Here is a 15,185-nt window from a genome sequence, read left to right as displayed (position 1 = left end):
CCTTTGTCCTGTAGAGGTATTATCATGTTTTTAACCATTCAGAAGCAGGAGTGGGGATGGGATAGGGGATTTCTGAAGGGGAAACTGGAAAAGGGGATAACTTTTGAAATGTAAATAAATAAAATATCCAAGAAAAAAGGAAATATAGCCGAAGCTGATATGCCTTAGACATTGTTGGTTCTACAAATGTAATTTAGAAGGTTTATAGAAAGTTACAAGTGTAAATTTCTGTGAAGTTGTAATGTTTTATATTTGGAAAGGACCTTACACAAAGTTGAAGTGTTCTTATACTTCGATTACAGAACTCACTCCTCTCAAGCTAGCTTATACTCAGCTGACTTTCTTTTGCTTGCTTTCCTTTGCTTGCTTTCTTTTCTTTCCTTCCTTCTTTCTTTCTTTCTTTCTTTCTTTCTTTCTTTCTTTCTTTCTTTCTTTCTTTCTTTCTTTCTTTCTTTCTTTCTTTCTCTTTCTTTCTTTCTTTCTTTCTTTCTCTTTTTCTTTCTTTCTTTTTCTTTCTTTCTTTCTCTTTCTTTCTTTGTTTCTTTCTTTCCTTCCTTTCTTTCTTTTTTTCCTAGACAGGGTTTCTCTGTATAGCCCAGGCTGTCCTGGAACTTACTCTGTAGGCCAGGCTAGCCTCGAACTCAGAAATCCATCTGCCTCTGCCTACCAAGTTTTGGGACTAAAGGTTTGAGCCACCACTGCCCTGCTTAGCTGACTTTCTTGTACAGCTGTGGACTGCCTGCCCAGGGATGGTTCAGCCTACAGTGAGTTAGGCTCTCCTACATCAATTATTATTCAACTTCTGTAGTGAAGCTGAACTTACACGAGATGAAATGCTCATAAGAGTGATTCTGTAACACTTCTGCCACCAGGCATTATGAAGTCTACACACTGAGAAACTTTCTTAAGAAAAAATGGCTTCTAAATCCTGAAAATGATCCAGAGGATAAAAATTATAATGTAAATAAAAATTTGTTTATTATTTTTAGAATGTAATTTTATATGAGTTATGATCAGTTTTGATTTTTGATTCTCCCCCTTTTTTCTACATACCCAAACTGTTGTCTCCACCTTGCTTAATATACTTCAACACTGAATTTGTGCTTTCCACATATTCTTGGATATCCAAGCTTGTCCTAGAGGATGTTGAGTTTACCAGGGGCTACACTTTTAGAGACAACTGTCTCTCCTTTTCTAGCTGTAGACACCAGTCACCAAGACATGGGAAATCTTGGAAAAGCAATGCTGGCTTAAACCAAACCTCCTGGATCCCTGTGAGAATAAGCCCATTTGTACCCAGAAGGTGCCTAATTTTGATATTATAAATAATAATAAGTGTGAGATTTGCAACCTCACTAATAAGGCACAAAATAACATCGCCACAATTTCTTCAGTAAAGTAAACTGACAATTTGTGCTCCTAACTTTTGCCTGAAGTAGCAAAAAATATGTCAATGCACTTTTCAAATTCATCTTTTTATAACTGAGTTTCAATGGTTTTTCCCAATGATTCAAATATTCATAGTTTTATGAAGTGGGTAATTTTCTCTCTCAGCTTTCTGTCTTTTTCCTATTAATATTTTTCTTTCTTTTTTTATATTTTTATTTTCTATATTCTTTGTTTACATTCCAAATGATTTCCCCTTTCCCGGATCCCCCCCCTCCCCATTTGTCCCATAAACCTTCTTCTCTCATTGACTATTTTAGATTCATGAGTGTACTTACAATATTTTCATGAAATAATATTTTTATATTATTGCTATGAGTTTATTACATGTTCAGTGTTGATCAGTAGCTGTAAACAGCCATGAAAAATGTGTCCTGTAATTTAATTTTGCTTGTTACATGAAGTTGTTGATTCAAACAACTTACAGTAATATATGGGAAAGTTTTGAGTTATTTACTGGTTACCATCAAAAGTTCATATAAGAAAATCAGTTTCATTAAAATAATTCAGAAAACAAAGTCTACTATAAATCATTGATTTTAATCAAGGCAAAGAACTACAGACAAGGAAGGAATGCTGAGACTAGAAGATGGTCTTCCTCGGGAAGAGTTCTCTAACTGGTTCATACAATACCAAGTACGGGTTCTGAATTTAATTACAATGATGATGGATGGTGCCTTGAGACTCATGTATGAAGGTGTGTGTGTGTGTGTGTGTGTGTGTGTGTGTAGTATGCTAGTATGTGTAGATGGCAAGATAGATTGACTTGAACTTCAGTCACATTGAAACACCCCTATCTTAGTGACTAAGTGTGGCAGTCTCATCACATTCTATGTTGGTAGAGTTTCACTCTTGGGCATCCTCCTCCAGATGGTGACTAGAAAACCCAGTCTCAAGTCATGTTGAGAAACCGTTTTTGTCAATTGTAACTCCAAAATGTGCCAGAAAGAGGAAGAGCATGGGTAATTATCAACAAGAGCTGTGGTAAGGCTGAAACATGTGTTCCACCTCCACACATACCACACAGCCAGAAGAGAGCCAAAGATGGCCCACAGCTCGTTTTCCCATTTCCCCTGTGAAAAGAAAATGAAATGTATGTTTTATGAACATGTAGTATTTCCCCTAACAATGAGCAATTGATTGGAACAAGATTTCCTTATGATTAGAACATTACTTCCACTGGCTATTACTTATTAGAGCAGGAATGGAAGGCATGCAATGTGTAATCTTTGTAGATACCTCCCAAATAACGACAAATAAAAACAAGGAAGAAGAAAGAAATAACAACACACTATATCACAGTTTCATGTCTGATGACATTTTGTTCGTTTTGATGGTGTGAGTACTGAGCCATCTCCTCATTGTTCAGCAGTGACATAAGGCTCTGTGCTCCACATGGGACATGGCTAATATATAAGGCCAGGCATGAATTTGATCTGTGCTTGATTCAATCATCTCCATGTGTTTAAGAGCATTATTGAAGTTTAACTTCATCTTTAAATCATAATTTCCATTTCAGGAAATAATAAGTCATTTACTTCTTATCTATTGCTTCACTCATCTTAAAATGTGTGACTAGAAAGCCAAAGAGAATGTCAGAGGTTTGCAGAGTTTGGATGACATTTATCAGAGTTGATGTCAAGGTGCCCCTAAACAACGAGACCTCCTTTAGGGTAACCCAGAGCATTAGGCCTCCTGCCAGCAAGACGAACAGAATTACTCTCTCTCCAAATACTTCATTCTTGGTTCACATTTCCTGAGTCAGTTTGGACATTACATGTTTTTACCTCACTAGCAAGATCACCAAAGAGATTCTTCAAACTTACACGGAAAACTTTACCTTGTTAACATTTGCTTCCCCTCCACAAACTTCAAGTCCATCTGTATTTTTCTGCATACTTTACCCATGTCTCCAGGTTTTGGGGGAGGCTTCCTTTAAGCCCAGTATTTTAAACATCCCACGATTGCTGGCCACAACTATTAATCACTCAGGTGCTGCTTCTTTGTGAGGCTGGGGAACTCTGAAATAGCATTTTTGCTTCTAGATCCCTTTGACACTTCAGGGATGATTATCACTCAAGGGGGAAAACTCTGACTTCTTCAAAACTTTAATAGTTTTTCTAAAATATTAATTCATTTGTGCCATGTATTTTTATCATATCCATCTACCATTAAATCCCTCTCACTCCTTCAGTTGACCCTATTCAATCTCCCTCTAAATTATGTCTCTATTTTTGTTGTTATTTATAATGCACTGTGTCAGCTAGTGCTATTCTTATGCCAGGGCTATCCATTGGAGCATGAGTAACCTATCAGTGGTCAAATGGATACTGAAGGAAGAGAATAGAGTTTCTTCTTCCTTCAGTATCCATTATCTCCTCCACCTATAGAGGGCCCTTAGGAGTCCCTACCCTATCCATGCTAGAATTTTGACTGGCTTGATTTTGTGCAGTTCTCGATCACATAATCACAGATGTTAGACATTGATGCATGACATGTTCACTATCTATCTCATGTTCTGAAGTGAACATTTCACAGCTATCCTTCCTATCCTCTGGACTTAACATTCTTTCTGTTCCCTCTTCCGGTGGCATACATACTCTGAGCTTTGGATGAGGCAGGTTGATATAGGTGGCCCACCTGTAGCTGACCCATCCAGTGATATTTAACCAACACTTTAACCAGTAATGAGTTTTTCTGTGTTAAAAACCCATGAACTCAAAAAGAAGCTTCTCTGATTAATGTTCTGAGCTGCATGAATATATGTGTGTAAATGTAGATTTTTAGAATTCAGTTCACATCATGGCCATTTAGCAAAGCAACAGCAGTAACTTCCTCTCCAGGGACTATGATCTCTAGTCATGGACTTTTGACTAAATCCATAATGCTATAAATCAAATCCTCCTCCTGTGGAGCAGGAGACCTCATATCCAATCAAAACTTGGTTGGTTATCCTTACGATCATCATGCACCCTTACACTTGTAGGTACATCTTGCCAGGCAGGTAGATACTATAGCATGCAGGATCCAGTACTGGGTAAGCCCATTGATGGACTTTCTACTCTAGTAGCCTGGATAGCACCTTCTACTATGAATACTAACCAAACAGGGAAAGGGATTTCTGGTGAATTCAAGGTGGATTTTGTTTGCATCATAAGTGGTGATGTCTTCACCACTTATCTTCCAGTTACAATAGTCTAACAAAAGCAAAAGTCTGTGTTTTGGGGATTGCCTCTTGAGTCTTCCTGACGAATAATTCACAGGGATGTATCTCATGATTGGAACTGAGAAATTTATTTAATATCCTGTGTCTTGAGACCAGGATTGTCTAGCCATGTAAGGACTTCTGACTCAATATTAAAATTTTAATGTATACATATATAAAGCTACATATTATATTTGTAATATATTACATTATATATCTTATATAACACTGGATTTCCATGCATTATGCTTCTTGATATACTCTTATTTTTGGATTATCTAACCTCTAATTCAAACATGCCAACATAGAATACTACATGTCAAATATACAACACTTGTCTTTAATATTCACTAGCTTATTGATATTTTAATCTATATCCTTCAACTTATCCAAGATATTTTGAAAAAAGATCTCTTATGCCATTTTCTTTTATATGCATATATACACATACCTATGTATTTTATGGGCATGTATGTGTCTATAATATCATATAATTCAGATGTTGTCCATTTACAGCCAATGTGAAAAATAGAAAGAGAAAAGAAGAATATAGCTTGCCCTTACTTCCTATTTTTCACTTCCTACTCGGAGTATAAGATCAAGGCTACCTTTATTTGCATGTAATTCCTCAATAAAAGAGCATAAATGTCTCTAGATAATCCCTATGTGAATGGAGAGAAATGTTTTGTAATTTTATTTAAGTGATTCAGAACTCTCAGTGCTTGTAATTTTGGTCATGGCCTCCTATTAGAAGTTTCTTGAACTTTGTACTTTAGGAAGCCTTTCCAGGGGGAAATAAAACTCATAGTTCACCTGATAATAACAATCACATAAAATCCTAATTATAGTAACTGAGGCGAGGGAAGGAAAAGTCAGAATTCACCTGAAAACAATTGCATGGGATCCTAATTATAGTAGCTGAGGTCTGTTCCATACATGTTGTGAAGTTTAGCAAATAAACACATGGAGCCTATCATTTCTTGTTTACCCAAAATAATTATTTGTTGCTTCATTGAAATTTGAATTTACTAATAATGTTCATTTTATATGACATTCCTACTTGCTGATGTTCAAGAACTATGCTGCTCAAGTATGCTTCAGATGGTTCTTATTACTAAGCCTTGAACAGAAATTTGGGAAGTTCCTTTCTAGCCATTCATCTTTCCAAATCACCCTTAAAATATTCATGCTGGCCAGGTAAATGTCACCAACATCTTTGTGAATTACTATTTATGACTAATTCCCTATCACCTGATCAAAATAATCTAGATTGCTTGGCATATGCCAGCAGGACTTGGTTCCATCTTTTGTTGATTTTAGCACTAAGCTCTTTATTTATAGTTTATTTTTGTAATTCATAACAATTGTTTCAGTTTTGAAAGTCAGAAGAAAATGTTCACAAGACACTCCAGAAGCTCCAAAAACGTGTTTTCTGTTTTTGTTTGCTTTGTTTTCATTTTTTGTTTTGTTTTGTTTTGTTTTTTGAGTTGGGACTTAATGAACTTCCTTGACTTTCAGTTTATGATATCATTTCAACTGAATTGAACAGTGACAACAGTACAATGAACCTTGACTCAGTTTTCTCTTCAAATATTCCTTGTCTGTGGAATGTGCTTATTCTCTTGGTCAAAAGGATAGGAGCTGAGATGCCTGGCTCAAAGAATACATTCAGGGGTCAACTGTTTACAAAAATATTTGCCAGTGGCATAAAAAGAAGGGATGCAGATGATAAATTAAATACATCACTACATATAACTCCCTGGTAGATCAGGAATGAAAACACTGCAGGGGAGTAATCCCTGTAATTAGACTCATTAGCTTATGAAAAAATCAGCCTCATCAGACTTGGAATATTTGATACCAGATATTTCCAGATTTCTAAAGTCAAGGTGTGAGAAACTAATTGCCAAAATTCAGAGATGGATTTAATAAACACACCTCAGTCCAGTGTCAATACTCCAGGAACCCAAGAAAACTTCAGGAGTTGATTTCTCAGAATGTTCATGACCTCGTGGAACTTTCCATTAGAGAAAAACCAAGCAGATGTGCTTAAGCAATGCTAGCCTTCCATGATAAATAGATTCCTTCAGTAGCATCATAGTTCTCTGATATTTTATTTCAAAAGGGCCAGATGTCTTGGGGTTTTACGGTTATTTTCATAGACTTGAAGACTGCTTTGGCTTCTTTAGGTTCATACTCTGGGGCATATTAAGAGTCTTTCCTCTCTTTAGCAGAATTTTCTGTGGAACTGAAATAGGATGGCATTTATTTGCTGTGGCCAAACTAGGACTTGAAATCCACACAAATCCTTAAGGTCTTAGAGAATGTTACTGAAACTCTCAGGAACTATTAACTTTATGTCTTTAATGAAACTTTGGCTAATAATGGCTGCCTACCCCTTTTCTTACCCTAAACTGTTGAACTCCTACAGAAGAGAACATTATGGGTTTCTAGAAAAGTCCCACATACTTGCATTCAAACAACAAAATATTTTAGAGATATGATTTCTCCAGCAGGTGTTAGAACACAGGAGTTGAGAGCTGAAGCATCCTTCAGAATGTATGAAATATGAATTCAAAGTCCCTTTCAGTCCTTAAATGACAGGGTTGTTCTACCTTTCACAAGTTTCCTGCTGTTATTGGATCTCTTTGACCAGTGATTGAGCTATTCAATCATCACTTTTTTTATGAAGATTTAAATTATCTCTTCTAAACAGTATTCAATTTAGTCACAATTGTTTTTAGTGATAATACATTTGCAGAAAGTATTTTAATACAGTAATAAACAAATATAGAGCAACAAAGAAACATTCTGATTTTTGTAGGCTGTATTTTGATAGAAAGTAGCCAGAGAAATTAATATACCTCAATACATTCCTAAAAAAATGAACCATAATTCATAAATAGAAATGAGAACTGGGCTTAATCTTTCCTTGACTGTATGTAGGTTTGATTTTATTCAATTATATTTTATTCAAATATAAATTTAATTGCTTCCACTTTTATAATCAAGTTTATATTAAGGTGTTCATTTGATAAATGTATACATATTTTCTAAATCAGATATCCTGATTTACCTAAGAAATCCTAAGAAATACCTATCACTACCACCAAGACCATTTGCTTGCTGGTGGTGTGAGGTAAGGAAAAACACAATATCTTTATCTCCAACATATGATTTTTTAAAGATAATTAGGCAAGTGCATCTTTTAGAAGCTCTTAATTAGCAAATATATGTTGAAACAGTTTTACTCATAAAATAATTTGCCAATGTAGTAAGATTATACTATTTGGGCCACTTAATTTACATTTCACCAGAAAATAAGGATAGGCATCTTTCACTTATATAACTGAGTAAGGGAGAGGATACTGAAAGAAACAGATTGATAAATCTGTGTAATAACAGCATACTCTTTATAGAGAGAAGACACATTGGACAAGTCAGCCCAGAAAGTTAGAAGGCCATGTTCTGTTTTATAAGCTATGTAGCCCAGCTCTTTTTCTGAAAGCTACTTAACAATAATAATGCTTCCCTCAAAAGCCATAGCTTATCTATGAAAAACATGCTTGCCAGTTGATGGTAGGGGAGACTAAGAGACTCCTACACCAATATAGGTTATTTCTCTTACCCATGGTTTCCTACTAGAATTGTAAGTCCTTATTGCTGATGTGAAGTGATGATACCATACACTTCATCATGAAAACTGGAGGATCCGAGTTGAATGTGGCCTGAATGACTTCTCACTGAGTTCTAAGGTTCATGGTACCAGAAAGTTATATTCAAGCTGCCAAGAAAAAAAATAAAAATAGGACTACCCAGCTTTGACAGCTATGAACAATAACAGTAATAGACATTACAAGAATTCCTTCAAGGTACAATAGTGGCATGTATGTCTTGGTGGTTGTCTTAGTCAGGGTTTCTATTCCTGCACAAACATCATGACCAAGAAGCAAGTTGGGGAGGAAAGGGTTTATTCAGCTTACACTTCTGCATTGCTGTTCATCACAAAAGGAAGTCAGGACTGGAACTCAAGAAGGGTTGGAATCAGGAGCTGATGCAGAGGCCATGGAAAGATGTTCCTTACTGGCTTGCTCCCCCTGACTTGCTCAGCCTGCTCTCTTATAGAGTCCAAGAACACCAGCCCAAAGGTGGTACCACCCACAAGGGGCCCTCCCCCCTGATCACTAATTGAGAAAATGCCTCACAGTTGGATCTCATGGAGGCACTTTTCCAATTGAAGCTCCTTTCTCTGTGATAACCCCAGCCTGTGTCAAGTTGACACAAAAAACCAGCCAGTACAATTGACCCCTTGTCAACTTGACACACAAACACATCACTATTAAGCCTCAACCCTTACTTTCTTATTCATCCCCAAGATCTAAATTACTTTAAAAGTCCCACAGTCTTTGCATATTAAAAGTTCAATCACTTTAAAATGTCCAATATCTTTAAAATTCAGAGTCTTTTAAAAATTCAAAATCTCTTAACTGTGGGCTTCACTAAAATACTTTCTTCCTTCAAGAAGGAAACATATCAGGGCACAGTCACAACCAAAAGCAAAACTCAAACTCCAATGGTTCAATGTCTGGGATCCAACTCATGATCTTCCGGGCTCTTCCTAGGGCTTGGGTCACTTCTCCAGTTCTGCCCTTTGTAGCACATAGCTTGTCTTCTAGGCACCAGCTGCCTGTACTCCACTGCTGCTGCTGTTCTTGGTGGTCATTGCATGGTACTGGCATCTCCAAAACACTGCTATCTTCCATTGTAATTAGGCTTCACCAACAGCCTCTCATAGGCTCTCTACATGGTGACAAGCCTCTGCTCCTATGCATGACCCCTTCAAGTACTGGGCTGTCAGTTGCAACTGAGGCTGCACCTTCACCAATGGCCTTCCGTGGCCTCTCACTGTGCCAAGAGCCTCAGCTGCTCTTCATGACCCTTTCATGCCTTCAAAACCAGAACCATCTGGGTGACTCTTATACAGTACCAAGTCCAGCCACAGCACAAAATACAACTGTGGCTATCTCTGGAACAAACTCTCTGTGCTCTCAGAAAACACTTCCCAGAAGATTTCACCTCAGTGATGCTGGTCTCTTCTTTATCACTGCTTGTTTCTTAGTTCCAGCTAACCAGAACCAATAGTCTCAGTAACACAAAGGATTGCTTTAGTGGTTCTGGTGTCTTGTTAATCACAGCTGATTCTTCAGCCCCAGCTAACCAAAACTACAGAATCTTCACAATCAAAACATGGCCACTGTAACAGTCTTTAATCTTCTCTCTGAAATTTCACAAGCCAGGCCTCCATCCTCTGCACTGTTCTTAACATTGCCTTCCAAGCTCCTACAGAACTTTCCACCGAGCTCTTAATATTGAATGGATCATCTAGCCCAAAGTTCCAAAGTCCTTCCACAGACCTCCCCAAAACATGGTAATGTTGTCACAGGAATACCCCACTATGCTGGTACCAATTTGTCTTAGTCAGGGTTTCTATTCCTGCACAAACATCATGACCAAGAAGCAAGTTGGGGAGGAAAGGGTTTATTCAGCTTACACTTCTGCATTGCTGTTCATCACAAAAAGAAGTCAGGACTGGAACTCAAGAAGGGTTGGAAGCAGGGGCTGATGCAGAGGCCATGGAAAGATGTTCCTTACTGGCTTGCTTCCCCTGACTTGCTCAGCCTGCTCTCTTATAGAGCCCAAGAACACCAGCCCAAAGGTGGTGCCACCCACAATGGGCTTTCCTCACTTGATCACTTGTTGAGAAAATGCCCCACAGCTGTATCTCATGGAGGTACTTCCCCAATTGAAGCTCCTTTCTCTGTGATAACTCCAGCCTGTGTCAAGTTGACACAAAAAAACAACGCGTACAGTGGTTATTTTCTTATTGGGCGCAACATTCACTAAGATGAAGGGAAGTCATGCCTCACTACCTAGCCTACTCACTGCCTACCCAAGTACCACAGTTAGTCATGGATCTTAGAAGAAAACCTAAGCCGGGCGTGGTGGTGCATGCCTGTAATCCCAGCACTTGGGAGGCAGAGGCAGGCGGATTTCTGAGTTCGAGGCCAGCCTGGTCTACAGAGTGAGTTCCAGGACAGCCAGGGCTACACAGAGAAACCCTGTCTCAACCCCCCCCCCAAAAAAAAACAAAAAAGAAGAAAGCCTATTATTACCTGTGCTTTTCTAGGCAAGTATAATTCCTAACTAAATTCTAAACATCTATTCTAGTACCCGCAGAGAAGCCTAGCTCTCACTCCTTGCTTAATAAGCTATTTATTTATTTTAAATAGCAGCAAACACACAACATTACAGAAAGATTAAAATGGCAAGAACTACTGAACTTGGGATGTCCAGGTCCAGTTAATACATCTGCAACACAGCCCCCATACCTAAGGCTCAGGAAACATCATAGAAGAGGAGGCTTAAATGTTCTATGAGCCAGAAGACTAGAAACTCTACTGGGAGATCGTGTCTTCTAGATATGGTAGCAAGGATACATTATGCAGTCTCAAGTGACCACTTAAAGACCTGACAAAGAAAAACAATAGTTGAAGAAATTTAAGTTATGAATTTAAGAGGGAACAAACAGTAGATAGGAAGATGTGAGGGGAAGCTGGGGTGAGGACAGATAGGAAAGTAATCATGTAATTATATTTTAATTAAATAAAAAGGGTGAATTAAATAGTTTAAGTACACAAGTTTTATTATGTGGGAATAGTATAACCAGCAGATTGGTGATGACCGTCACCACAAAAGGAGCTCAGTAGGCATTGCTATTCACATCTCCTAAGAGGAAGAGTCATTCTATACCACAAGAGCTGCAAAAGGAGGCGCCAGGAGAGTTCAAGAAGCATAAGGGGAGGGTGAAAGCATAGGAAGAACCTTTAGTGTAGGATCCATAGGAAAAAATAGGAGGGGGCAAGGCAAATGGGTTGGCTAGCTTAGCCATTTTAGAATATTTTTTGAGAACAGGAGGAACTTCTTATTGTCTAGTACCTATTTCCAGGGTGATTTGAACAGAACTAGTAGCCATGACTGTGTGGGCTCAAAAGAGGAAATGGTAAGAGTGTAGAATCTGAGTTATCTCATTGGTGTACGAAAGGTACACCTAGTTCTTTCCATTTTCCTTAATTTAGATAATGGCAGAAATGGATGATTCTCCATGTGACCCCAGATGTCAAAACATCATAAATCTAGAAGATATAGAGAGAGAGGGATACTGGGGAGAGGTAAATGTCTGTGCAGACATACTCATGCTATGGACCTGCATGAAGACTTTCAAGCCTTCTTTACATTAAAGCACTGAGTAAACCATCCTAGGAGAAATGCTTGTTAGTCACTTGCTCTTCAAGGGTCAAGGAGGCCCAGCGACTAGGAGCCTCTCAGAACTTTTCTGTGTGTACATGTTCTCCGTGCCTACTGTTCATATCTGAGTCAGATCTGATTCTGGTGACATGGGGTTGTTATTACAGTGAATATTTGGGAAATAATTTAGAATGTAATAGAGTATCTTACCTGATGAGCTCCCCTTGAAGCAGAGCATCTGTTGTAGCCACCATAGAATCCCACTTTACCTTAAAGACAGTTTTTGTTCAAGACTGAGAGGATGTTTCTTAACTGTCTTGAATTGACATTCAAAGCACTTTCTTCTTTTTTTAATTTGATATATTCTTTATTTACATTTCAAGTGAGTTTTTTTCCTGGCTCCCCCCTCCTCGAAAGTCCCATAAGTCCTCTTCCCTCCCCGCTGTTCCCCAATCCACCCCTTCCCACTTCCCTGTCCTGGTATTCCCCGACACTGCTGCACTGAGATTTTCCAGGACTGGGGGCCACTCCTTCCTTCTTCTTGGGCATCATTTGATATGTGCATTGTGTCTTGGGTATTCCAAGCTTCTAGGCTAATATCCACTTATCAGTGAGTGCATATCATGAGTGTTCTTTTGAGGCTGGGTTACCTCACTTAGGATGATGTTCTCCAGTTCCATGCATTTATCTAAAAATTTCATGAATTAATTGTTTCTAATGGCTGACTAGTACTCCATTGTGTATATATACCACATTTTCTGTATCCATTCCTCTGTTGAGGGATTTCTGGGGGGAATCAGTATCTCAGACCTCAAGCAGTACTACAGGGCAATAGTATCAAAACTGCATGTTATTGGTACAGTGACAGGCAAGTAGATCAGTGGAATAGAATTGAAGATCCGGAAATGAACCCACAGAATTATGGTCACTTGATCTTTGATAAAGGAGCTACAACCATCCAGTGGGAAAATGTCTTTAAATTAGCCCTCTCAAATAATAGATGTGTGTTGCTGCGGCACCCATTGTAGTTGTCTGTGTTTATATCCATTTTTTACAATTTATTTTCCTTTTTACTGGATATTTTCTTTATTTACATTTCAATTATTTTCCCCTTTTCAGGTCTCCCCTTCAGAAATCCCCTATCCCATCCCCCATCTCCCTGCCACTATGAGGGGCTCCTCTACCACCCACCCACTCCCTTATTCCTGCCCTGGCATTCCTTACATGGGGGCATTGAACACCCTAAGGCCCAAGGGCCTCTCCTCCCACTAATGTCAAACAAGGCCATCCTCTGCCACATATGTGGCTGGAACCATGGGTCTCTCCATGTGTACTCTTTGGTTGGTGGTCAAGTCCCTGGGAGCTCTGGGAGGTCTGGTCAGTTGACACTGCTGCTCCCCCCACCCCCCACCCCCACCATGGGGTTGAACACCCCTTCAGTTCCTTCAGTACTTTCTCTAACTCCTCCATCAGGAACCATGCACTCAGTCCAATGGTTTGCTGTAAACATTTACCTCTGAATTTCTCAGGTTCTGGCAGAGCCTCTCAGGAGACTGCCATATCAGGCTCCTGTCAGCAAGCACTTCCCAGAATCCACAGTAGCATTCAGGTTTGGTGACTGTATATGGATGGATCCCTAGGTGAGAAAGTCTTTGGATGGCCTTTCCTTCAGTCTATGCTCCACACTTGTCTCCATATTTCCCCTGTGATTATTTTGTTCCCCCTTCCTGGAAGCACTGAAGCACCCACACTTTGGTCTTTCTTCTTCTTGGGCTTCATATGATCTGTGAATTGAATCTTGGGTATTCTGAACTTTTGGGTTAATATCAACTTATCAGTGAATGTATACCATGTGTGTTCTTTTGTGACTGAGTTACCTCACTCAGGATACTATCAAGTTCCAGCCATTTGCCTAAGAATTCCATGAAGTCATTGTTTTGAATAGCTGAGTAGTATTCCATGTGTAAATGTATTACATTTTTTGTATCCATTCCTCTGTTGAGGAACATCTTGGTTATTTCCAGCTTGTGGCTATTATAAATATGGCTGCTATGTACAGAGTGAGCATGTGTCCTTGTTATATATTGGAGAATCTTCTGGGTATATGCCCAGAAGTGGTATAGCTGGGTCCTCAGGTAGCACTATGTTCACTTTTCTGAGGTCTTGCCAGACTGATTTCCAGAGTGGTTATACTAGCTTGCAATTCCACCACCAATGGAGGAGTGTTTCTCTTTCTCCACATCCTCACCAGCATCTGCTATCACCTGAATTTTTGATCTTAGCCATTCTGACTGGTGTGATGTGGAATCTCAGGGTTGTTTTGTTTTGCATTTTTCTTATGGCTAAGGATGTTGAACATTTCTTTAGGTGCTTCTTAGCCATTCAAGTTTCCTCAGTTGAGAATTCTGTTTTCGTTGTAGTCCATTTTTTTTTTGCTTTTTTTTTATTCAATGTATTCTTTATTTACATTTCAAATGACTTCCCATTTTCTGGGTCCCCACTCCCCGCAAGTCCCATAAGCCCACTTCCCTCCCCCTGTTCCTCCATCAACTCCTTCCCACTTCCCTGTTCTGGTATTCCCCTATCCTGTTGCACTGAGTCTTTCCAGAACCAGGGGCTACTCCTCTGTTCTTTTTGGACATCATTTAATATATGGATTATTTCTTGGGTATTCCAAGTTTCTAGGTTATTATCCACTTATCAGTGAGTGCATACCATGACTGATTTTTTGAGACTGGGTTACCTCACTTAGTATGATGTTCTCCAGCTCCATCCATTTGTCTACGAATTTCATGAATTCGTTGTTTCTGATGGCTCCATTGTGTAAATATACCACATTTTTTGTATCCATTCCTCTGTTGAGGGACACCTGGGTTGTTTCCAGCTTCTGGCTACTACAAATAGGGCTGCTATGAACATAGTGGAGCATGTGTCCTTATTACATGCTGGGGAATCCTCTGGGGTATATGCTCAGGAGTGGTATAGCAGGGTCCTCCGGAAGTGCCATGCCCAGTTTTCTGAGGAGCCGCCAGACTGATTTCCAAAGTGTTTGCACCATCTTACAATCCCACCAGCAGTGGAGAAGTGTTCCTCTATCTCCACATCCTCGCCAGCACCTGCTGTCTCCTGAGTTTTTGACCTTAGCCATTCTGACTGGTGTGAGGTGAAATCTCAGGGTTGTTTTGATTTGCATTTCCCTAATGATTAATGATGTCGAACATTTCGTAAG

The sequence above is a fragment of the Apodemus sylvaticus genome, chromosome 7 (assembly GCF_947179515.1).
Source record: "Apodemus sylvaticus chromosome 7, mApoSyl1.1, whole genome shotgun sequence".
Lineage (NCBI taxonomy): Eukaryota > Metazoa > Chordata > Mammalia > Rodentia > Muridae > Apodemus > Apodemus sylvaticus.
The sequence above is the reverse complement of the archived record's forward strand: the minus strand, read 5'-3'. Positions refer to the sequence as shown.